The sequence below is a fragment of the Cyanistes caeruleus genome, chromosome 5 (genome assembly GCF_971803275.1).
Source record: "Cyanistes caeruleus chromosome 5, bCyaCae1.hap1.1, whole genome shotgun sequence".
NCBI lineage: Eukaryota > Metazoa > Chordata > Aves > Passeriformes > Paridae > Cyanistes > Cyanistes caeruleus.
The window spans coordinates 11,611,075-11,638,200 of NC_141705.1; the positions used below are offsets into that span (position 1 = coordinate 11,611,075).

A 27,126-nucleotide genomic window follows, 5' to 3' on the forward strand; every position below is an offset into this window, starting at 1 on the left:
ATTTAATTCATAAAACTATTTTTCTCCTTTTCTCTTGTTTTACTTTTTCCTTCCCTCCCTACCCTATTCCTCTCCAGTACTACAAAAAGAACCTGGCCTCAGAATTTCTGCCAGGGGTTATACCCTTAAAGTCCTTTCAGAATACAGTAAAATCTCAGTCCATTCTCTGATGCTGGGAAACAGCATCACTCATCTATGACAGCATGATAATTCTGGATGTTTCCATCAAGTTGACAAGGATGCATAACTTAAATAAAAATTCATGTTCAAATTATCAACAAATGAAAGTTAATGATGGATCAAATTTGGCAGAACTATTCTAACATATAACACAATTTGGTCCCAAGCTATAAGATGTGAAATTTAAGTGATAAATGGTTGCTGGAGACCTTTTCAAGATAATTGACATGCTATGGTGCATTAATATTTCTTTCATTAGTATCCATCTGGAGCACTCATCTGTTGGCAGAAGGCCAAGTGAATTGTGTAGAAAATAGCCCTACCACAAGAGTATTCTACTTAAAAGACAAATGCCTTGGGAAACCAAATATTAGTCATATAATATTAAGAGTCTGATTTTTGACCTTGGTTCTCCACTGTCATCTCTTTTTACATTCATATCTTTTACAGAAGTGATACTACCACGGTCTGAATTATTTTTAAGTACTTGATTTTTGTCTGAAACCAGGTATTTTGATATGAGCATGACCTGAGTATACCCTGAAGATCCTTTCACAGATCAAAAGCACAAAAAGATTTTTGAAAGATAGGCTTTTGTAGCAAGTGCCATCTAGAGTCCACTGATTATTTTCAGAGTATATCAGTTACAATTATCATATTTTTCATCTGTTCTAAGAAACATAATTGTTCTCTTCCCTCTTCCTCTACCATACAAGAAGTCTTGTCACAAAAGAGCATGGACTGGAATCACAGGTTTGTGGGAGCTTCATCCAGCCTGATGTTGCAATGATATTTCTTCTCTACATTTTCCCCTACAATTGTTCCATTTGAAAGCCAGCACTCCACATGAGATTCTTGTGCTCATTCTCAACACAGTCAGCATCATCCACCTTTCAGCTCTACTGGGCACTTTTAATTTGTCCCAGTGACTTTGGCCATAAGATTGTCCCAGTAAATGCTTTCAGCAAGTTCTATTTGTCAGAGTCCTGAGAGCACCAACAGGCTTTATGTGGTCAGTCTCATCTTGGGCCCCCAACCATGCACTTCCTTGTGCAGAGCCTGCCATCTTTATTCCAGCTCTGCCACGGAGTCCTGGCCTGAGCTATGTCATGGGTGTGCTTGTTCCCCATGCCAGTTCCTCGTGCTCCTGAGCCCTACTTAGATCTTGTGGCTTTGACTTTGGACCTGGCTTGAGACCATCCCTGCAACTAGGGAAGTACTCATTCTACATAATTTTCAATCCTGATCAAACTTAAAAAGCAAGAAAAAATTAAAAGTGTACAAATTTTCAGAGCCTGGTTGACTTGCTCTTTCCATTTTGTTTTACAATATTCTTCCGGTTTCAGAGTGGAGGTTACAGCTCACACTGCCAACTGAGGTGGAGAAATAGCACCATCATTCAATTAATGTTAAAAAGCTAATAGAAATACTTTTAAACCAATCATTGGAAAAAAGTCAAATAAGTACAAAAGAGAGAGAAAAGATAAATCCCGTGGATTCCCCTGAGCCAAACAAGCCTTGAATTCCCAGCATCAATAAAAAGAGCAGAAAAAGAAGAAAGAAATGCAGTGGTCCCTTGTGTCATCATACAGAAGTTAAAAAGCACAAGACCCTTTTCACCCTGCACAATCACAGTTCACCTCTCTTTGAAAAGATCTAAAGATCTTTTGAGAGATGAAAATACATCTATTTTCTGCTATTACAACCACAGGACAGTGATCCTTGTATGGGTTTTATGCCCACATACAGGCAGCTGAAAACAGATAGTGATGCGAGCAGCTGCTAACTGAGAACTGCAGCACAAATAAAAAGAAGACAACACCACAGGCTAAGCTTCTGGAGCCACAGCAAAGAGCTGCTAATGGTGTGGTGCAGGCATTGCTTTAGGACCCACCTGCTGCCAACCAGCTCAGCCACAGAAACTTCCATCATAAGGAAAAGGAGCAGAAGAAGCCAGGTTTTTTTCTATCACCAATCTAAAACATTATGTATGGATTTCAAGGGAATGTTAATAGAATAAATCTGGAGTATCCTGGAGAAGATTGTTTTAGCATAGGAGACTTAATTACTTCTACCACATAAAGAAAATTTTTTCCCCACAAGAAAACAGAACTTAACTAATGGCCTGGGAGAAAAAGCTAAACAAGTAGGCAAGTGGAAATGCAAATGAAGATTATGTTAAATGCACATGAGACAGAAAGCAGAAGAGTAGGAATGTTGCTGAACAAACAGCATAAATCCACCATACTAGAGAGCCACTCAAGGGACAAAAATCAGAAGAGAGCCTAAATTAGAAAGAAAATAGGGTAGAATAGCATATATATATAAATGAGAAAGACATTCATAAAGAGCTAATTATACATTCCTTCTCAGTTATACAATCACCATTTCTAACCTGCTTAATTCTGTGGGATCATAATTCATCCTAGGATCTACACACATCCATCTTCTTTATTTCCTATTACTCCTTCAGTTTTAACATGTATTACCCCCTAAAAAGAAATACATCGCTTGCTTCCCAGCCACATGGATCTCTTCCTGACATTCCTGAATGTTTTCTATGCACATCTTCCTCACACAGTTTTTGCCCATTTGGATATTCAGTAATCTCATCTGGAATCTATTCAGTAAAGATTTCTTTTTTTCCTGCTGCTTAGAAACTCTAGCAGTCTACCCAGTCCCACAGATTTTTCAGGATGTGATCCATATCAGAAACAGCATCATTCATCTGTACGAGTGATTCCTGAACAGAAAGGCATTTAGCAGTACAGACCTTTGAACTGAGGCTACTTGGAGCCACACATCTCACAAAACACCAAATTCTGCATAAACTGATGATCAAGGTTACAGTGGTCATGGCACACTGTGGGAAGAACAAAATTCAGAAGGGCTGAGATGACAATCAACTAGAATGTTGCATCAAAAGACTAGCAGGCCAAATGCACACGCATCTCAGAGCAGCCCTCACAGGGATGTACACTGAGAAGGGGAAGCAATACAGAGCATCACAGTGACAACCCCCCCAAGACTCTAAACCTTACATAAAATTCAACCATCACACAACCTTTGGCATACATATCTTCTCCAGGATACCTTTGTCATAGGTAGATAAAGGAAATATTGACCAGCTAATACTGTTTTAGGGTTTCCTTCTATTACATGTATCAGAGGAACAGCAAACTGCCTCAGTCAGGGTTCAGTCCCCATTAAGTCTCCTTATGGAGGCTTGCCCAACTGGACTTTTACTGGTTTTCAGTACCATCGTGGCCGACAAGCTGTTCTTCCTAACTGTTTAGATTTCACTTGGTTGGGTGCAGCTGTTCTTGATTTTGTTAAGGTGAACAGCCTGTGCTTCTCTAGCTTAGTGATCCATAACAAAAATAAGTATAGATGTTTTAAGGATTCGCTATAGAGCAATGTTCAGTGAGGGTACCAATAAGGCAGCAGGAATCTTCATTAGCCCTGTGGGGAAAAGGCATATATTTATTCCGGTATAGGAATATATATAGTATAGGAATTCCAGTCCTTGAGTAAGAGCATCTGTAAAATCAAAGAGTGAAATGGGGAAAATAGGTAAAGAAGATTAAAAGGCCTCACGTACCTCTGAAGTACAATAATTTGAGACAGGAAATTGGTATCACTATAGCAACCAACACAGTACCATGAATGGCTGAAAGGAATGTTTTAAGCCTACAGGGGTGGGAAACTGGATGTTTGGGACATTGGAGGAACATTTTATTTACAGTTAAACACTTAAAGAAACAAATCAGTCATATGGTACATTGTATTTCTAAAAAATTTTTCCTCAAACTTGGCCTTATGCAGTTACATCTAATTAGTAAGAAGTCTGATTACAGATCACAGATGGTGAATTCTTTAACAGGAATACAAAAAGACTACATCTAATCAGTCAGCGTCTTACTTTGGTAAGTCTGCAGGCACAATATCCAGATGTAAATAAAATTTAAGTGCCAAAATATTTCCCATGAGGGAATGACTTGCAGGAGTTATCAAGAAACAAAAGCTTGCAGTAATAAGACTAAATTTATAAGGAGTTCCAGTGGGAGAGTGTGAAAAGATGGCTTGGGGTAAAATTAGAGGAAACTGAGAAGTTATATTCACATTCTAACAAAAGTTAAAACACTACAGAAATTATAGGATAAAATGCAGCTGCTGATCCCTGGATGGAATGCATTTGGCAGCCCACCTCTGCTATGATGCTTCCCCACACATAGAACCTGCAACCATAGCACCTGCTAAGGGGGGTGAATGGGGGGTGGAGCAGAGCAGAAGCACCACTGCCAGGCTCTTTTGAAATCTCTGCAGGGAGGGGAACTCGATGGTCATTTCCAGATGGTAATCACAGAGTGCATGTCAGCCAGGCGAGATGGGGAAGATGTCCTGCTGCTGAGCCAGCAACTCAGGGCTGAAATCTCTCTCCTCAGATGAACTTGGTTCATTAAAACCTAATTGTAAGACTAACACGTGTCATCCTAAGTTACCCACCTTCAAGGTACAAACCACCTCTCACTGAGTATGGCCTCTGAATTTAGGAGCAAAGTGAGAGAACTTTACACCAACCAATAACAAAGGTATGTATGACTAGAGTCACTTGAGCTCCACCTAAACAAAGAAATAGTACAAAAGTAAAACGAGAATGAGGAAAAGTCAGGGAAGACTCCATCATAACTGCTGGGATCAGTCAAACTGAATCTCTTCTCCCTCACAGAGACATCCATTGGGTAAGAGCATTACTCTGCTGAATACTCTTAATTGGGATTAGAGTTTGTCTGTTTATTACTTTGAGTATGTTTTTGTATTCAGATACTATCACCAGCAATCCTTGAAACTTAACCCATCACAATTTTATAAAGTGTTATTCTGTAAACTGCTGCTGTGATTCCTTCATGGGCACCAGTGGTTGCCAGCAGTGGGTAACAGTCAAATAAGGTGGAAGACCCACTGCTGGGTCTCTTATGCTGTTGGAGTGTTCCCAAGTCAGTCAAACCCCCTTCTGATCCAGCAGCACTGCTCGGTGAAAGGGCTCTATAATGGGACACCAGCAGAATGGCTGGGCACAAGGGACTCAGCTTTCCTGGGGCACTGACAAACCAAACACCAAGGACTGAAGAACTCACACTGAGGAAAATGCCCCTTTTCATGTGACAGACATCTATACAGGTATGTCCCGTGTGCAATGTGCTGGAAATTTCTCTTCCAAACCACCAGCAAGAGAGGCAAGAAAATGATATCATTTCTCCTGTCAGTCAAATTCCCAGTTAGCAATGAAAGTCCTATCAAGGGTAAGGAAAACAGCCCTGAATCCAAGAAAACAATGAAAAGGCTCTAATAACATGCTGGGAGTTCAAAAGTGTTGAAAAAAAAAAAACCAAAACAAAACAAAACAAAAAAAAAAAAAAAAAAAAAAGGGGGGGGGTGTATGTAAATAACTGATTTTCAATTTGTGAGAAAGTAAGAAAGCATTATGAAAGCATGTGAAAATAAATGGAATACCAGGCAAGACAGTCAGCATGGTTAGTCTGGCGAGCAGTATGGAGACCTGTCTCCTCTGTAGTTGTTCTGTATATTCTGCTCTTGATTTAAGTGAAATTATTTAAAGGCAAAGATTTCCTGAGAAGACAGTGAACCTACTAAAATTTGGTACAAGCTTGGTTTAAGCTGTCCCCTAAGCTTTACCAGACCGTTAGCTTTCATGATGATACTGCACAATAGGTCTCTTATTAAACCCACAGTGCTAGATTCTTCACAAACATCAAGCCCAAAAGATCCCCACTCCAAAGAACTTACAAGTCTAGACAAGCCCATATATAATCTATATACAGCAGATTTAACAATACTAGAGGACCCTAGAGTGCCTAACCCATGAACTGAGGCGGCACAGAAAAGAAATTCATTTCACATATGCAGAAATAACTCTGAATCACTCAGTCATTGCTAGTCAAAAAATGCCCTTTTTCAAGCACAGCAACTTCTGCTGAAATGCCAAGGCAACCTTTCCATACTGGCTATGAAAAAGGCCCCACAGACACAGCAGCTCTTGCTCACTGCATTCACAGGCCCAGGGAAGACACCACCTGTATATCCACGTGGAGAATAAGAAACATCTAGGGATCCAATTGGCAAGGTGAGACAGAAGTGCCAAAAGACTGATGACAGGCTGCTTTCTCATTCCATAAGCAATTATTCCACCATGCTAATGGTCTGAACAAAACAAAGCACCGTTCTAGAAGATTAATCTCAAAATCAAATATTGAGCCCAGGTGTGACATGAAAAAGCAGCATTGACCAGACCTTCTTAGAATTTTGACCAGCCAAAGAAAGTGCAGAAATGAACAAAAAAAATTCTCTAAGACTCTAAATACTGTAATGGGGAGCCAGAGGGAGAATCTCTCCAAAATCAAGAAATAATGGAGATTCTTCATAGTAAAGAGCAAAAGGAAGTGGTTCAAAAATCCCAGTTTACCTAGAATATTGCCAGCTGTACTTCTCCATGCTTACCAAATGTAGAAAGCTAAGAGGATCAGGCAACAGCAGCATTTCCTGCTACAATAAATGTTTTTAATAAGAGAAAAGACATGTTTACAGACAAAAGCTGATTAATTTCTTTGTATGCAACCATTACAAAATTAACAGAAGGAAGCCTTTAATTATTATAGTAGGGCTTTAAAAATAAACAGACAAACACAACCCCCAAAACCAGGGCAGACATTTCAGCTACTGCCAAGAAGATTTTGCATGATGCATTCAGATGAGACTTTTGTGAGCTAGGTTTTGTAGCAATTACAAAAGTCTGAAATGAAGAGGAAAATAGGAGAGGCTCTCTAAGATCCTAAGATGGGAAAGAATCTGTGAGAAAAAGTGTTTTTGCAAAAACTACAGCCATGAGACATGTCACATTGTTAAGACTGCAAATCCAAGACAGCACTGAAATAATTTCCTACTCTCTTGCTTATGGTATTTTCTTAGAGCACCAAGTATCTTTTATTATCATTATGAGTAACATGACTGCAACTTCATAATAATCAGTATCAGAACCCAGGATTCCTGGCAGGAGAGCACAGAAAACTGCAGGAAGTACTCAAAATCCATTTTAAAATATGCATTTCTTGGCTAAGATGTGGTGAGAAGGATTTATCCTTTCACTGCCTGAGTTAGCAGAAAATTCATAAGCACAATAAGAAATTAGGTGCTTCAACTAATAGAGCTGCTTTGATTATAAAAATAGGATAAGTAATAGAAAAACCCAGTATTTTGATCACTAGATTTTTACCACACCTCATGGTATGAATACATCTGATAGCATGATCATGTGTTTTATGGTTCCCATAAATATTCCTAATCCCTAAGAACTTTAGGTTATGCAAATGGTGTTTAACTTGCAAGACACATAACCCCAGAGATAAATTATAATCAAAGTTGTTCCAGCAGGAGTCTACTATAAGACTAAACCTTCTAGCTATTCCTTCTCCTGATCACAGAATCACAGACTGGTTTGGACTGGAAGGGACCTTAAAAATATCTCATTCCAACTCCCCTTCCACTACACCAGGCTGCCCAGAGCCCCATCCAGACTGACCTCAAACATTTCCAGGGATTACTTTCATTTGCCTTAACAGAAGTCTGAATTTTCATGTCAGGTAAGTGCAAACCTTAGTGACCAATCAAGCAATAAGAATTTTTTTAAGAAAAATACTCAAAGAATATTTTTCAAATTTAATCAGTGTGCATCCATTTTCACTTCAAATATCTGAGTCACATTCCATTACTGAAATGAGGATTTTAATAAGGTTACTATTTTGCTTCTGTCTCATTAGTTTTATTACTAATTTCAGTGATTTATATCTATTGTAAATATTACTATAAGGCACATACTTCAGGGTTACATTCAGGCCAAACTGTGATTCAAATCTACATTTTATTACATTTAATTGTGTTTCTCTGACACATGGTTCAGCTATCAGATCTACAGGGGATGTGCTAGGTCTTGAATTACTTGACTAGAGCTGCAAAGGAATTTAAGTAAATTCAAGAGTCTCCTTTCCCCTGGAAACACAGATATGTCCTATTACACTAAAATCAGTCCCAGCTGCTTACTCTGTATTGCAAGGTGTAGTGGGAGATGCAGAATCTGGACAAGTCATTAGAAATATAAGATAAGACTTTTGTCCCTTTTTTCAGGGGAAGAAGAAAAATGAGGGGAAATTAGCTCAGGTTTTTGTGTCTCTGCAGTACCCCTCTATCAGAATTTCATAGCTGAAACTTCACCACTTTTGCAACAAGCATGGCAGAAAGATTGCCAGCTCTAAATTTAAGAGCCCACTACAACTGCATTTAGAAGGGAAATTGGGGGAAACAAGGCCAGCCTTAGCAGGATACTTATTGACAGCATGGACTCAGAGAAGTTCATGTCAACCCTTCCTACCTGCACATCAAGACTAACCCAAACCAAAATAGTGTTCTCCTCTGCAGTAAGATGACAAAGTTCGTCCTTGTAATGACTATCTTTCATTTCCAGCAATTGAACTTCTTTGCCCATGAAAATCCTCAAGAGGTGTAGGTCTTCTGTATAAGGAAAAAATTGCACAGCAATTTATCCAGATACACTCAGAATATGAAAGCTCTATGGCTTTAAGTAAAAATGTGAAGAACCCAGCAAGAGGGAATAAATAGCCCTTATACTGTATCAGGTATATATTTTTTTTCTCCCCAGAAAAGGTACATTAAAAACCAAACCAAAAACAACGACAAAACCACACACACACACAAAATTTTAAAAACAAACAAACAAACCCAGACAAAAAACCCCACAAAACCAACAACACAGAATGTCAGCAACATTTTCATAAAAGATGTTTAACACACTTGAACTGGATCTCTATTCAACCTTTTTGCCCATTTCAAATATTTCTTTTACTACCAGTGGACTACAAAGCTGCCATATAAATTGCTCTTTTACTTCATGGAACATGAAGCCTAGTAAAATCTTCCTGTTAAAGTTTTGCCTCCCAATTAGAAAGAGGGATTAGTGCTCTCAAGTGAAAACCAAGAAACATTTTCTTTGAGTTCCAGATCATGAGATTTGTTTTCTATCTCAAAGGCAGTAGATGCCAATAAACTTAATTCCTGTTGATAAGAACTTGAGAGCAACTTGCACTAAAGATATTCCCATTAGAGCATCTTACTTCACAGCTAAAATGAGAAGCACGGAAGGCCAGCATGAAAAGCTGTCTCTCCCGGGAAAAGGATTTGGTCATGGCCAATTGGGATGATAGGAGCAATCAATGTGCACAAGCTGTTTGTATGATTTTAATATTCATTCAAAGGAGTCAGGATCACCATCCCCTGTGTAGAGGCTGAATGCACTCAGTGTCTAAAATAAAACCAACAGGAGAAGGAGATCTCATTGCTTGTGCAGGAAACACTGTTCAGCCAACCAGTGAAAAAAAATAGCAATTCTCCTTAGACTTCAAAAAAAACTGTCAAAGCTTCCCATTTCACCTAAGTTCTTGCACATATAACAGTTCCACGTCAATAAAATGGAATCAGAATGTTTTTCTCTCTGTGTGTATACACATATATACATATGTGTATGCATATATATAAATATATTTTTATAAATATATATTTTGTATTGTTATATATTTATTTATATATTATACATATATAAAGCCTTAAAAGTAAAAAGAAAAAACAAAAACCTTCTCAATTCTACGCATGCTTTAAAACAGCCTGAACTACCTAAATACTATGTAACCTCTATCTAAGAACTCCAGGCCATACAATACTAAGAAATGTGTTTAAGTCTACTGTTCTAAGGAATAAAAATATATTTAGGACCTACAGCATGTGATGAGTTAAAAACAAACAAACAAACAAAAGAGAAACAACAGAAGAAAAAATCCTGAACAGCTGCTTTGTGTCTGTAAACAATCAGGCTCTTTGGACCCCTGTAAGTGCTCCCATAGCTTGTGACAGCCTCAAGCTGCTTGCATTAAAGAGCTGTTTAAGGAGAACATTTCAAGAGACTGGGTATGGACAACAATGTGTTTTTCTCAACACATGAGCCAGGTCCCCTTGGGAAGATGTTGGCAAACTACGTCAAGAGCGAGTTTCTATGCAATTGGTGTGGTTTGGGCTAATTCTTACTGCCCACATTTCCCCCAGTGCTAGCCCCACAAAGTGGGACCAGCTTCTGAGCTCAGGAGAAGAGGGACTGCATCAAGATGTGCACTGCTAAAATCATGCTCACATTTGGATTTTTATTTTCTCTGGATGTGTGAGGTTTGCATGATGTTTCCCTCACAAACAGGAAGTTAAGCTAAGTGCAAGGCCACGTGCACTGGCAATGCATCCTGTACCAATGAGACCTTCTGCTCTCCAAAGCTGAACTACTGTAGGCAGGATGAAGCTTTTTAAGGCTAAATTGCTTTGTGGAAAGCCTCTGTCTGCCAGCCTCTGCCCACTGCTGCAGTGAGACGCTGGCAGGCTGTGCAGACGTGCTGGGCCCTTAAGCGGCAGGAGCCAGAGTTATTTGTGGGGACATGGGGCCAGGAAGCTCGTTCAGGCTTGGCATCAAGCCACATTACAATGGCATCTGACAGAATATTGCAGTGATTTTGCTACCTCCATCAGCCTTCTCTACAAACACCCACTGTGCTTTTGCTGAGGTGCAGAAACTCTTCTGATTTTCTCGTTTTCTGCACTGGGGTTCAGTACAACACACAAGCATATGGTGCAATTTTACCCTATAACACTCCATCCATGGCTAGTTTGTTTTTAGGTGTGCAGAAGGTGATGTGCCTCTTGTTACAAAACTGCTTAATGCGTCTCATCTGCCTGACACGAGATGAGGCCTGGGCAATTGGGATTACTGCTAATGATGCAGTTACCACCAACACACATATTTCTGTCTTTGCCTTTCCTGGCTTATTCATTTTGCTCATTCCTGAACCTAAAGTGCAGCATTTCTAATTCTATATGGTTATATGTAGGATATATATAAGGATGCAACTGGGCTGTGACGTCTGCATATAATGAGGAAATACTGGTATTTTACCACAGAATTGTACTACCATGAGTACTGGGATGATTTGGCCCTTTGCCTTTTCACCTCTGCAATACAGACAGATCACATTTTTAAGTGAACAGCAATATTTTATAAAAATTACTCTTCTACTCTATTATTTCTTTTACATTCTGAAATTCTTTACCTTTTCCTGGCCATATTGGCTGTGAGAACCAGTATCATCTACTGTGTCACTTCTGGGTGAACTAGAACAGCAAGCCAGCTGCATTTGCCAAGTAAAACCATACCTATCCAGCCAAAAAACCTTCTAGATCTGCATCTTAGCATTAAAGCTGAATAACAAGACAGTAGTTATCTATTACAGTAGGTGACAAATAGTTGCATCCTAACTATGTCTGAAATTGTAGATCTTTGCATTCAAAAATTCTGATCTTTCAAAACAATCATAAGTGCTGCCAACAGATTCAGATGGTAAAAGCATTTTCACGAGAGTAAACTTACTGATCATATTGATCAAAGCAAGCATCTCTGTACTTGAATTTTGGAGTTGTTGCTTCTGCATTTGAAAATGCTAAAGAAAAAACTGCATTGCATGTATCAGAATTTTCAATAGCAGCACCAAAACCTGTTTCTTGTGATTTCTCAGCAAGTCTTAGAGATAGCTGTGCAAGCTTACAGCTCTTCCAGGGAGGGGAGAAGGCATTTAAGACTGGCTTTCTGAAACACTGAAAGGGATGGCAAGCCAGAAGGCAGACAGGAGGAGCAATTCAGAATGCCTATTTGTATGCACTGCAAACACATTTATGTAGTTTTCCTCGTGCCAGTTGTCTTAAGAGACAGCTCAAGTGAAGTGAAGCCATCTGTGCCAGGCCTGGCCAGGGCATCCCAGCCAGAGTTCTGTGCCCAGATGTAAAACATAAGACATCATCTATGGAAAGTCAGTTTGCAAACAATTCCTAAGGGAGCTCCCTAATGCCCTTGTGAGCAATGCAAACAAACTACACAAACCTACAGACCCCACTGTGTGCAGACCTATAAAGTAGATGCCAAATCTGGATTTTTCCTAAAGATATCTGCTCTAATTCTTAGCCACAGGGCAACTACTTCACACCAGATGCAACAATTCAAGGAACAACTGCTAGGGAAGTGGATAAAAAAATTTTAAAGGTCCATATACAAGTTAGTTACTGGTATCACGAGAATCAGATGAGAAAGATCCTTTACAAGAAAAGTCCCCAGCCAGCTGACATATAACAATAATATGAAGTCAATGAACACCAGAGATTAAACTGCAGAGTCAAGTTGTGCCAGGGAACTGAGAAGTGGCTGATGCAGAAAGAGTAACCAGCGGCAATTAGTACAGCAGCCTACACAAGATTCTGCCCTGATACCTATTGGTATCTGGTATTTAGACACATGGAGATGCTGCAGAGCCACAGTGTGGTCTGATACAAGGCCCTGAAGCAATTCTATGCATGAGATAAAACTCCTGAACTATGAATAGATTTTTTTTTTCCTTTACTTATCCAAAAATTAAAGAACGGTCTAATTCATCACCAGCCTTTACAGCAAGAAAAAATTTACTTGTGATGGAATGAGAAGCCTCTGCTCACTGTATATAAACACATACATTGAAAACAGTATTTCTAATACTGCTGTACTAAAAATAAAGCTGACCCGTTGATAAAGCTCACCTTACATCATAAGACTTCATAGAGTATTGACAGAGTAAACTTACTTTTGGGTGAAGGTGGTCCCACCCGATGTCCCTCCAAAGCAGTCACCTTTCATTCTCAGACCTTTTTAGCTTACTTACTAAGTGATCAGCTGCTTGCTTCTGTGGTTCACATAAGCTCCATGTAGCCTAATCAAGCCACGTCCCTCAGGATATGGTTGCAGTAAACCCAGAAGTACATTTTTAACCTAAAAAGCTCCAGCTGAGACTGCCTTTCCACCAATTTTTGATGCCCAGGTAGACAAAGATAAAGGCTGAGCAAGGGAAACTAGTGCAAGTGATCAGTAAGGACAGCTGGGGAGACTGAAACACAAGGAGAACAGCTGAAACTAGCTGAATACGTCCTTCTACTTACATTAGTGTAACAACAACTTGGAAAGAAAAGTGCAGTGTAATATTCTCTCAGCCTCTAGAAGAGAGTAAAAAAGTATTAGATGGTTTTCTGACAAGATGAAGTATAAACAGCCTGAGGAATTTGTGTTGGCTTATCAATATATCTGCCAAAGGAAAGCAATGCTGCTGAGCCTGGAATAGTTCAATAGCAGTTCAGTCTATTGATCTAGCTAACAATTTTGCTTCTGTTTGCAGGTTTTGCAGGACTGTGTTCTCAGTGAGGTCACCCCAGTCCAGGGGAGTTTCCATTACACAGTAGAGAGTTTTTTAGGGGTGAGCAACATGCAGATACAGTGCAGATCTCGTATCTCCAGTTATTCAGGTAAGGGCTACCAGGTATATGTTGTTTTCTGTGGAAGGTAATTAGATTATTCTTAGTGCTTGAAACATGGAGGAGTTCACACAACAAAAACTATTTCAGGTTTCTCTGAACGAAGGAGATGAGCCACAACACAGGGACGCAGGAAGGAAAGTATGGTAACTCCCCAGCATACTTCATTCACAGCAGTGGGGTATCAGGTATCAAGAACTGGCAGAATAAACCTAGAGCTTCAACTCATGGAAGTCTTCAAGAAGCTTTTTGCAATCTACCCATGAGCTCTTTGTTCTTCCTCATACAAGTGGGCAGATATACATACCTTCTGCACATGTGATGGGCTACAGTATTTGGTTTCCCGTAAGTAATAAAAATAATAAAACTTCTACTTTTGCTTTCAAATGCTTATTTAAAAATGCAGATATATGAACTGGTGGAAAGAGTCTCTGCACCATTAGACGCTACTGCTTCTTTATCTTCAAGGTCCTTTGATGTTACATTGTTATGGATGAGGAGTTAAAGAATGTTAATTACTGCTGATACATAGCAGCAACTGCTGCTTCTTGAATTCAAATAAACCCTTTGATATCAGTGTATGAATATTATAGGAGACACTGTCCCACTGATGTGACTAAAAAGACTGGCAAAAGAGGAAACCATGTGTAGATCAGCAGGCAAGGAGGACAAATGCCTACAGAGAAAGCTAGAGAAAGCTACCATAACTCTTGTCAACTCTGTCCCTTTTGATCTAGGTCATTTAGGAAAGGCAGAGTCACAACATCACATCCTCAGCAAAAGGGAAGAGTGCGAATTCTTTGGGGACAAAACAACTGAGGAAGGCATCTGGCACACAGGAATAACTCCATTATGGCAGGCTGCTCAGAAGCAAACAGAACTTCAAATGGAAGCAAAAATTTTGGGAGCTATTTATACAACAGGTTTCAACAGTGACTGGGAAAGAAGTTCTTATCTGTACTGACCCAGGAGGAAGGCAGGGCAGAAGAATTTGACCAAGACACACTATCTCTCTATTCTCAGAGGAAAGGGAACTAAGGACAATGTCCCATATGTTAAATATTAAGAGGCTGAATTCCCTATTACAAGGATCAAGCAACCAGTTTCCAATTGATAACTGTTTTAACCACTACACCCACAATGTTTGCCTTTCCTGCCAGCTCTACTGAGGTATATTTTCATTTTAACAATGTGTCCAAGTGCCTATAGGTACTGAATCAGGATCCCTGTTCTTCTGGCCCACGTACTTGGGGAAATCTGGTGTGCTGCCCACTCACCAGAAGAAAAGTCCTCACCACACCTCAGACCACTTGTGACCCATAGCTCAAGTCCTGCTGAACACCCCAAGTGCACAGCCAGAGCTTCAAGCTACAGCCACCTCTGGAGAAAGGGCAGAGACCTCCTCTCCAGCTGCCTCAGCAGAGACCACAGGGGTGTGGCAGCACAACCATCAGCTCAAGGGCCTGCTACTGATTTAGCAGTCCCATGTTCTTCCAAATCCAGCTTTACCTTACACTCCTCAAGCACCCAGTACTCTTTTTTCTAATCACTCACTTGCTTTACTGTCAGCCCAAATCCCCATTATTTTTGTGTTCTTCCAAGAGCAGCCCCTGAGTTTCCACCAACACTCAGCTGCCAACTACCCATAATACCTGTATGATCTCAATATACACAACCAGTCTCACAAACCCATTTTTAAAGCCACCCACCTCCCAGTGACTAAGTACTCCATCCACATATAGCCTTCCTGTCAGATGCCTTGCAACTCACCCACTTCTTTGCAGAAGAAGTCAGTCAGGGGCTGTTTTTCTTGTACACTTCAAAGGGTCTGATGTCTCCCATCCCTGCCCTGTATGTACAATATTTTAATCACGATTCATGGATGAAAATCCAAATTTTTATTATAAATTCACTTACATATAAGAGATTTTACTTCATAAACCCAAGCAGAACAATCTGAATAGTATTTGACAGTAATTTCTGGTCTTACCTAGCTAAAAAAAAAAAAAAAAAATCATCTTTTTTACTGTGGGTGGATGTGGATGTGTGTTGAAGTGGTATTTTCCCAAAGTAATCTTAACAAGTATAGCATTACAGCTATTTATAAAATTAAATCCTATGGCTGACAGTTTTTCTGTAAGCTCAATGCTTCCTATGATTAAGATCACTTTGCTGGAAGTCAGAAGTTCTATACTAACACAGTCACGGATGGAAACTGAAGTACAGCACTAAAAAGTATTGATATTCACCACTACTAGCTCGGATTAAAACAGCTAACAAGCTTTCCCAGAGGTGAACAGGTTTGTTCTCACAAAGGTGGACAGGTTATCAACAGCAAGAGTGAATAAAAAACAAAACTGCATGTAATTCAAGATACAGTAGCAGGAATCCCCAGTCCCAGAGACAAAAATAATAATAATATGCCCAGGCTGAAATTTTCTACATAAACCCATGACAACATTTAATACAAGCTATGCTTCTTCTAACAAAACATGTTGAAATTATGATTATGGAAATTCAGGTATAATTTTAATTGTTACTATCATGTTACCATCATAAAATGAGGCCATATTCATGGGAAACTCCAAACCTTAACATTCCCTTCTTGGTCAGCAGGACATGGTAATGCTCTTCTCTACTAAAAATTCATGAAATTATTTAAGCTTGGCTAAAGATCTATATCTATTCAGAGGCTTTTAGTTTACTTGTTAACTAGCATTATTTATTGATTTATTTACAGCTGGATATGGGATGCAGGGGAACACTTTTCCCTATTATTTGTCAGCATCTAGTTTTGGCCAGATATAAATCTTCTATTGCAAAGCTCCATATCTATCAGCAGTGCAGCCCTGTCCTACATGCTACCCACAATCCTGTATTTTTCTGAGTCTGGGTGTCTAGTGGATGTCATTCATTAATTAAGAAGGGCAGAGGACAAAGCTGATGATGATACTGACACCAAAAAAACGTGAAAGATTCTGTGACTTCCAACAAAAGGAAAAAAAAATTACATATAAGTGAAGATCCGTGAAAACAGATATGTCCTTAGATAAAACAATCTAAAAAAAACCCATTCACCTAAAAATACCTTTAGTATCTCCAATGCTTAGAGCATTTGCTATAGTATATATCTACATGCACAAAGGAATGACTGAGATTCTTAGACAGATTTACTGTTTTACTTCATATAAAATCGGTAAGATAGCGAACAACAAATCTTTGTGTTTAGTCATCTGTGATCAGAAGTTGTTCCTAGTACTCTACAGGTGACTGTTTTCATTAGCACATAATTAATATCCCTTCTGAATATGCAAATCAGTGACTTCATAGACACCTCTCTTGCAAAATCACAATCAGTATATTCTAAAGTGGGAGACTAGAAACATCTATTCTGTCATTTAACCAGCAATTAGCCTGATTTTAAAATACAGGAAATAATCTCCCACAGAATTGAATAGAAAGTGCAAGTTATCAGCATTCAGGAGATCCAAGTTGTTTCTGTTTAGCAACAGAAATTAATTTGAAAATGTTTAACCTGCTGAGCCCAAACCTTAAGTAAATGACTTGTGACTTGAACAACATCTTCCATAACATAATTATGAACATTCACTGGTAACAGAGCACTTAACAAGGCACCAGGGGGCTTATATGTAGCCGACAATAGGGAAATTTCAATTATTAAGTTGTAAGTTCACAGAACTTACAGCAATAAGCTTCTGGACACGAAGTCCAGCCAAAAAAAAAGGCAAGAGCAAGGAAAAGATTTGCTGCAAGGGAAGGTACGTGAAGAGATATTTTATTCATAAATGGATCATTATTTTAAAGTCAGGACATCTCTACTCCATCCTCTGAGCTCTTCTCTTTTAGACTTCACTATAACCAAGCCTTCATATCACATTCTTTTCTTTACAAAAAGGCAGCAGCCACAGTAATACCAGCACTAATAAAGCAAATTTACAGCAGAACGTGAACTGCTGGACTTTGTGGTTTGCAGAGCAAAAATATCAAAGGAAGAAATGTACCTGACAATGAATACTGCTGCTACTGATTAACAGATAGACAATCGCAGCCTCCTCTCAGGAGATCAGCAGACTTCCACAAAGGCTTTCAGAAAGTTGTAAAACACACCTCAAGGCATACAGCAAAAATCAAACTTGTGTCTATCCCCTCAAACACTTCAGTCTCTGCTGAAGTCCACACCCACCAATGCAATCCATCACTGATTCTCAATACTCCCATAAATACTGTATATTGAAATTCTGCTGTAACTGGAGGAGGTAATGAACCTGGCCTTAGATTTCCCACAGAAAGCCTAAAAACCTTAACTCAAACGTTTGAAGTTTCAGGATATAAGGTATTTCTAAGGGTATATGGAAAAATCTGTAACAGGCAAGATTGTTATTGTTTATTCTCATATGCAATGTGAACAGAAATCAATAATTACATAGTACACAAAAATGCCAGTCATGGAAAATTTAACTTGGCAACCACAAAACGCAACTGTACATTCAGGACAAATCCTATCAGACCCAGCACCCAGCAGTGTCATGTTGAATGCCCTTGTTCTCACTGACACAGTTCTTCAGGGGTCCTTAGCGAAACACAGAAACAATCCTTTGATTGCTTTCTCTCCTTCCAGCCTAACAAGAAGTTAGAAGAAGTGTTGCCTACACAGAAATACAATACAATACAGGACAAGTATGCATTGCTCAACTTCTTTACTTCAGTTTTAACCATGCACCTCCTCTTTTTATTTGTTAAATAGTGCTCCCAAAGTTCTTTAACTAATACTCACAAAAAGTTTTGAAGATGAACATTAGCAGATAGGGATGACTATTGCTATTATCAAAGAACAAAGCGGAGGTCATCAAGTGTCGAGCAGATTTGTTCTGCCTGAAAAAAAGCTTTCCAAATTCTTTCCCATCTCTCTAAAAATTCTCCCATATCACAGAAAGATATTGCAAGAAGGACGAGCTCTTCAAATGCTATTTACTGATACCAAAACATAATAACAAATATGGTTGCGGGGAAGAAAATGTTTTAAAAAGTTATTCTTCTATTTAAGTCTAGTACAAAACTTCTATTGAAAATGTACATTTTGAAAATACTGATGGGTAGAAACACATCAATCTTATATTGATTTGATATTGACTGAGGTTTGTATTTGGTTCTACCAGTCTGTTGATTCTGATCACAGGTGGCATGCATGCATATCTCTGCCTCTATAATAAAACTGAAGCAGATTTGCAGTAGTTGTCACTTTACTACAACATTAAAAAAAAAAAAAAAAAAAAAGATAAAGCAGCACATCTGTTGAGAAAATATACAGGAAAATGTTCATGCTGCTGCAAAGACCCAGACCATTCAAGTGCAGGATGATTTCTCACTGCAGCAAGACCACATGGGTGGGCATGCAAAGAACATCCTAATTTAAGCTGATCTGCAGGCAGGCAGCTCCTCTCCAACAGCAAGGACTGAAGATTTATCACAATTCCCTGTCTGTTCTTTAAACAGAGAGTGAAATGGTACAGAAAACTCCAAATGCATCTCCTAGCAATGGCAGCTAATTACCATTCAGGCTCCAGCTCCTATCCCAGCTGCTCAAGGATAATTACTCCTAATGAAAGTGGTGGTGCAGGTTTCTTGGCTCTGCTAAGTTGTCTTAGAATAACATACGGCCAAAGACATTTGGCATTCAGTACACCTTGCCACAGAGGAACACTATTGATCCACATGCCATGGCATCACATTCAGACTGAGAAATTCAGTTGTGAAAAACATATGATACACTCAAAAGCAGAGGAAAACATCACTCCCCAAGACCAGACAGCTCCTCTGTGCCAAGAATGTCTGAAATGCAGCCTGCCCACAGGACGGCACAGCTCCTTAACACAAAGCCATCTGAGGTGACAGACAAGTAATGCTCTTGTTTACAGAGCAGTAAGGACAGATGAGGGTGCTAACAGACACAGAAAGCTCAGGTGTTGTTGGGTCAGACCCTGGTTTCTTTGGCCACTCTGGCCATTTACTGTTATACTGTACAAAACACGTCTCACCACGGAAAAAACGTGTTTTCACCAACAGGTTTATTTTCATCACTTTTCATCAGCGGGTTTATTCCTGCTGTAATTTCCCTTCAGCTCTAAATTTGCTCTTTCGGCAAAACATCCAGTGAGCATCCTATCACTAGTCGTGCTCCCCAGGGACCAGTGTTGGGCCCAGTCCTGGCCTGATGAACTGGATGAGGGGATTGAGCGTAACTCTCAGCAAATCTGTGGATTACACCAAGTCAGGCTGGAGGGCAGGAAGGCTCTGCAGGAGGATCTGCACAGCCTGGATCAATGGGCTGAGGCCAAGCGTTGGGTCCTGTGTTTAGGTCACAACAACCCCAGGCAGTGCCACAGGCTGGGGCAGTTCTGTTTGAAAGCAACACAACATGAGCCAGTATGTGCCCAGTTGGCCAAGAAGGCAAATGACCTTCTGGCTTGGATCCAGAAGAGTGTGTCCAGCAGGACCAGGGAAGTCATTCTACCCTTGTACACGGCAGTGGTGAGGCCATACCTCACAGTTGTGTGTCCAGTTCTGGGCCCCTCAACGCAAGAAAGACACTGAGGTGCTGGAGTGAGTCCAGAGATGGGCAGTGGAGCTGGTGAAGGGTCTGGAGCACAAGGAGCGCCTGAGGGAGCAGGAGATGATTAGTCTGGATAAAAAAAGGCTCAAGGGAGACCTGATTGCTCTTTACAACTACCTGAAAGGAGGCTGTAGCCAGGTGAGAAATGGTCTCTTCTCCCAGGCAACTACTGATAGGACAAGAGGTTGTAGCTTCAAACTGTGCCAGGAGAGGTTCAGACTGGACATCAGGAGGAATTTCTTCATGGAAAGAGTTGCTAAATATTGGAATGGACTGTCCAGGGAGGTGGTGGAGTCACTGTTCCTGGGAGTGTCCAAGAAACAACTGGATGTGGTACACAGTGCCATGGTCTAGTTGGCAAGGTGGTGATCAGTCAAAGGTTGGAGTCTCTGATTTCAGGTCTTTTCCAAACTAAATGATTCTGTGATTTCTGTCTTACAGCTCTAGAAAAATGGTATCAATATTTCATGGTCAAGGTATTTTCATTTGATAGCTTTTCCTTATATTTGCTACACAGCAAATGGCTGCATATTTGCCTGTGGTTTTGAGAAGGAATGATTCTCATTTGGTCTAGCAGAAACAGTAGGAAAATATTGCTTTTTGCCCTCCTTTTCTACACAGCCATGAACAACACAGATAAACCAATGTCAAGATACAGCTTTGCATGATAGAGCTGGGAATGATAGGGAACATATACAGAATGTTTTTGCAGGGAGAAGCCTCAGGAATTGACAGAGCAGAAATTATAAAATTTCATCTTACTTTGAGTTTTTCAAACCAAATTTTTTTTCCTCCCTCCCTCCCTCCCTCCCTCCCTCCCTCCCTCCCTCCCTCCCTCCCTCCCTCCCTCCCTCCCTCCCTCCCTCCCTCCCTCCCTCCCTCCCTCCCTCCCTCCCTCCTTCCCTCCCTCCCTCCCTCCCTCCATATACTTAATGACTGCAATACCAAGACAGAGCAGAATGACACAGAAATGAAGGTAGGGAGAAAGATACACTCTTAGACAAAATGTGAAGCACAGAGGACTGTCAATTCTGTGAATTGATAAGCTAGAGAGGTGTGAAAAAATTGTTCCAAAGGATAGAAGAAATAAGGAGTTTCTCTGACAGCAAGAAGACTTTTTGATTTGCCAAGGAAGTGGTCATCAAGATGAAAGCACAGGAAGATAGAAAAAGTGATAGAGAAAAATATGAATTGAGAATGGTGAAAATTTGGAGAACCTCTCCAGCTTTTTTGTTTTCTGAACATGAAAATTATCAAGTCCTATTGTTATTGAGATGAAATGATACTTTTGCCTTTAAGTATGAAAAAGAAAAGGAATAAGGAAAGGAGTAAGTACTATGATGAACAGCTATGAACATAAAGTCAATAAAAACAATGGTTGAGAGAATATCCAATCAATACACTAATGTTATAAATAATGTTTTGGAAATACTACTTACTTTTTTCAGTTTGCATACAATAAGCCTTAGTAATGCTGAAATTTATATTTATTTGGCAGTTACATATTACTGGTCACTTTCTATCCCTACCTTTGGAAAAATCAAGTACTTCCTAACAGTAGAGACTGTAGGAGTCACACAGTTCTTTTGATGCAACACTGCAAGTTTTGCATTGTCCCTGTGTTTGGTTAACAGTTGCATCCAGAGTTTGCCTAAAGAGATGCCTAAATTGATGGTCCTTAATTCCACAGAATTTGAATACCACATTGCTAACTTATACTTCACAAACACTGAGAAATATAACGTGAGATCCCAGAGACTGTAGGTTCCTAGGACAGCTGAATTTTAACATCCCAAGTTGTGAGTACACGTTGTCATTTACAGGTCACAAAATATATGAGTAATTTGAAATTAAAGTTAAATAAAAGTCTCCTGTGCTAAGGCCCAGGACAAAAATGGGAAAAAATTCAGAATCATTCTTGGTGCTCCTTCCAGTATCTGAATAATAAGTGGTCTCAAAGCACTGGATGACCTCATTAAGAACTGGCAAGGTTAAGTTGCAAAGCGTTTCACTATAAATAGAGCATCTGCAGACAATGCTGTACAACAGAAACTAATTTAAGACTTAATTCCATTGATCCCTAATATACTAGGTTTGTCTTTTCTGAAATTTAGGAAATTATGTGAATGCTATTCCAAATCCCACACCTGTGTTTCAGATTAACACGTTTTACTTAGAAGCATTTCAGGATATGCACAGACACACGTAGCCCTATTGAGAAACAACTTCCTCTGCATTGAGAATACTCACACTTAAGTCTTTTTCTTTCTCTTAACAAAGCTGTCAACTGGGTGATAAAACTTTCTTTGCTGTCCCTTAGAGATTACCAGTTTATCTAAGATTCTTCTCAATTACAGCATAAAAGAACTCTCCAAGTCCTCACACATTCATTCCATCCATCTAGCATGATGCCCCCTGCTCTGGTTAGGAAGGAAAGATCTTTTCCTCTTGCAGGTTCTGCACACAGGGTGATATGTGACATTGCCCCCCAGTTCTCAATAAAGATCAGCCACTCCACTGCACTCAATTTGCTTCCCATCAGCTGTAACAAATGTTACTTATTTCTCTACTCTAGAGGAGAGAAAAACAGCCTTAACTAAATTGGGGCTGCTGGTAGGAAGCCTGAAGTCCAAATAACAAGGAGATGAAATTATTTTTCTTTTAACCTTGTTCCCTCTTACAGCCCTTCCACAAAGCCTGCTGATCTGAGAAGTGAGATGTAACCTGCACATCTCTGCACTGTGCAGCTGGCAGTGAATCCTCCCTCAAAGCCCTTACGTAGGTACTTACTGCTTCAGTCACAGCCTCATCTGATCTGAATGGCAAGGGATGAAAATTAAAGGATCAACAGCATTCAAAATTACAGTCTTCTGTGTCAGCTAAGTGTCAGGCAAGGCAATAGCTCCAGTCCACTTCAATTAGTTTAATTCCCATTTGGAGTGCATCCACCCTCCATTTCAGTGAACAGCTCTGTTGCCTTGTCTCTCTGCCAGACTACTTGGCCTTCTTACGTGATGATATACATGGAGAAGGATGATTTCTAGGATACAAACCACAAGGTACACAGTTTATTTTACTACAGTAAAGTCACAGCTTTGTCAAGGATTCTGAGCTCCCCCACACAAGTAGGTTTGTCCTGTTTCGTGACAATACATACGCCTAATTTAACACATCATTTTAATTATTGCTAAAAATCAAATAAGCAGCACATTATTTCTGTCTCCTGGGAGAGACTGCAATTTACATCTCCAAAAATAATATAATTCACAGCAAAATTGAAGTCCCAATGTGTATAATAATTTTCTAAAACATACCCACCACTGTCAATTAACCAAAGCCTATCTAAACCATTCTCTAATGCACCAGATAATTTAAACACTAAAATAGCCTTTTAAATCCCATAGAATAAATACAATACCTCACCCAAGACAAAGTGATTATCATTTTCATTTCACTCCTTAGACAGTTCCTAATAGGGCCTATTCCCCTAATATATGTCCGCAACATCCATTAAGGATAATGAGAATAATGCACATGAATCAAGTGGGAGACTACAATTCACGTTTTCTGGTAGGGACAAGACCATGACCTCCCTTGCCACACAAGCCTAGAATAGTTCATCTGTGCAGTTCCTCCACACCTTGGCAAATGAAAGCAGACCAGAATCTTGCCCCAGATTCCTAGTATTTACGTAACACTAATGAAATCAAATATTTAAGGCAATAGCTTGAAAGAAACCTCAGAAATCTTCATGCAGTACAGAGAAATAAAGGATAATATTGTGACTAACTGAAGAAAAGAGTTTAGGTACTAATAGATAGATGTACTTCTAGATAACTTACAAAGCAGGTATGAGTAACTCCACAGCTGCTGGTGGTGTCACTCTCCTTAGTGTTCTGAGTTGTAGTATCAATTTAAGCTAGCCTAATCTTCTGTAATAGATGCTGTTTCCTAAGTTAAACCACGCAGCCTTCTGCAACACAGGCACTGGACAAATGCAACCTGTAAGCAGCAGACTCTCCAGTACAGTTAGTGCTCAGCACTATGTCATTATTATAACCCATCCATAGCTCAGAGATACCAAGCAGCAACACACCAGCCTAACTGACCAGGCACTCTTCAACTGTAGGGGTGGCTTATACAGAATCCCGTCACACTCAGGACAGGGAAATTATACAAGGAGCAAGAAATCTTCATGTGGTATGGGGGAAATTACTCTTTTTCACAGGCTGAGCTATTCATGTCACCTTTCATTTATTTAACACAGAAATTGGTACCAGAACTAGCAGACTGTGATGCAATGTTTCATTTGTGGAGCCATGGTGTTAGCAATGGTTCATTGAGATTACTTCTCATAAACTACCATTAAAGTACTCTTTGTAATTATGTGGAGCAATTAAGCATAAATTAAGTTACCAAAAATGACACTGGGCAAAAACATTTGCATATATTAACTCTGCTGACCCCTGTGATTTTACATGGGGAAGAATCTGGAGCTAGCCAAAAATATGCCTTGATGGGCAACTTGGAGCTAGGCAGAAAAAAATTAATATTTTAATCCTATTTAATTTACAATACGTTTATTAAAGACATTCATCCTAATCCAGAATCTTTTAAATTATTTACTGAATATAAAAATATCCTGAATCAGAAAAAACATTTTTAAAGCCTTCTCAAATTGAAACAAAGGCCTTACCACACATCTTCTACTAGGCAAAGTTCTACTAGAAATGCTGCTGCCCTGTTGCTAACAGCCCCTTCTGTTGTACAGCAAGGAAGAGAATTTAGTCCTTTTTTAAAAATTCTGTACCTATTATAAGAAAGTTTACTTTGTTTCCAAATGTTGACGTTTTACATCGATGTGCCTCCGCTGTACATTAATACAGCCTCTAAACCATCTGTAGAAAACTGAACACTAGAAGAATCATATCTTTCAGTGTAAAAACTTAATGAACTTAATGAATACATGGAACCATTTCTCTCTCTTCCTTGTCTGTGTTTCCCTGTGTCTATGTTGTCTATATTAAAAAGGGATGAGTGCCATAATTTTAGAATGCAGACATAATATTTAAAAAATAAAGAACAAATATTTTCTAAAAATTTGTGTAAGTTAAGTATTTCAGATACTTCTTTTTTGATTTTTTTAAGATTCCATTAAAAATACCATATTTAAAATAAGCTTCCTCTTTCACTTCGAAGAGCAGATAAAACTAAAGGTTTATTTTGTTTCATAAAAAAACAGTACAGGATAAACAATATACAGCTACAAATCAAAAAGGAAATGTATGTACAGAAAGTTAAACATCACAAGCACTAGAGAAAAAGCCAAAGCGGTTTCCCCCTTAAACAGCAAAATATTTTCTTGTTCTATACCACCATAGTCAATGGAAATCTGGCAGACAGTATTAAGTCTTTCCAGTCTCCAAGATAATTAAAATACTTATCTTCAGTCATCAGAATTTTAAGTCCACAAATTATTAAGTACTTCTGTACAGTCAAAAACATTTGTCAAAAAATAATTATAATCACCAATTATCCTCTCAAGAAATTGTACTATATCTGCTAGGAAGCCTTTTCCCTTCTCCTGTAAGAGCAGCTTCACATGTCCTGTCAAGTTACAGGAATCACATGTATGTGCTCACAGGTACATGGATTTCACTGTTCCAGGGAACAATTTACAAAATCCTCACTTTCATGAGTAGGTTTCATGAATTTTTTTAATTTCTTTAGGCTCTCTGTTACTCTCATTTTGATTAAAACTGCTGCTATGTTTGTGTATTAAATGTACAGGACTTAGAACATCATCAGAAGAAAATGAGAATATGAATTTTGCTTTGTTCAAGAAATGTTTGTTGTGAGCCACAGAGTTTTGTCCCCAGAGATTTGTCTTGTTGAGAAGATTCTGAGTGTTTCACAAAAAAAAAAAAGGGTAATAGCTTAATAACAGCATGCAATTTGATGACTGATGAGAAAAGACAGTGTGTTCAGAATCAAATACCATCCCTAGAAATTTCCTATAGCATGCATAGAGTAATTCAGTACAGATATCATGATTTCTTCAGCTATTTTCCATCCCTCCTAAAATGAACAGGAATGACAGTTGTGAACATTTAACACACTTCAGCTTTTCCTTATGACCTCTGATACAGCCACCCCTATTCTTTATTATTATAGTGTGTGAAGAAACTGTGTGTTGATTGAAAATCATTTGTGGTGGCTTAATTCATGGATGGATTCTATTCTATCCTGCTCTGATCTGTTTTATATCCACAAATAGCTGAAGACATTCAACACCTTTTACCTCTCACTGATTTAGCTCCAAGGAGAAGCTACTCAGGAACTGCCAATATAAGGCTCTAGCTTCTCTCTGATTTATTCACTTGCTAGAAAGGCCTATCAAGTTTCTAAACACTCAAGCACAGGAGTTCCAACAACACAGAGAAAATAAATTCCATCTTTGACCTTTTTTAAACTGCTCTTATAGCATCATTCTGTAAGACTGAATTCATTATTCTACTCAATATATTCCATTCAGTGGCTGCAAGACATTAGCTAGGATTAAAATTGGTCAGCAGCATTAAGAATATATAGCACTTTACCCTGAAGAATACAAAGGCACCAAAACACCCCAAAATGGTCATAACTGATTTGTTTCTCTAGGGTTCAGTATTCTCTCTGGCAAGCTGATGGTCCTCTTTCAGTTTTTTTATAAAGAGTAACAATGAACAACATTTAAAAGATCGATATTTGTGAAAGAACATGATGAGGTCAGGACAGGCTTTAAATGTGGAAATGACATTACTGTTATT

The 27,126-nt window shown here is 39.1% G+C and overlaps 1 protein-coding gene and 1 long non-coding RNA gene across 8 annotated transcripts in view; one reads left to right on the plus strand and one right to left on the minus strand.

The window, feature by feature from the left end:
* Nucleotides 1-27,126, minus strand: part of SORCS2 (sortilin related VPS10 domain containing receptor 2) — a 568,270-nt gene that overhangs the window by 371,807 nt on the left and 169,337 nt on the right. Inside the window, exon 1 of one of the 7 annotated variants that reach the window (XM_086891219.1) lies at nt 13,044-13,118. The exons of 5 other annotated variants lie outside the window; for them this stretch is intronic. The gene's annotated coding sequence lies outside the window, so the exon portion shown is untranslated. Of the gene's footprint in view, nt 1-12,965; nt 13,119-27,126 lie in introns of those variants that run through there. One more of the 7 variants, XM_086891218.1, reaches the window with a different exon arrangement.
* Nucleotides 13,551-15,602, plus strand: LOC111928411 (uncharacterized). Its single transcript, XR_002864103.2, has 3 exons — nt 13,551-13,677; nt 13,777-14,031; nt 14,424-15,602. It is a non-coding gene; the product is annotated as an uncharacterized LOC111928411 (long non-coding RNA).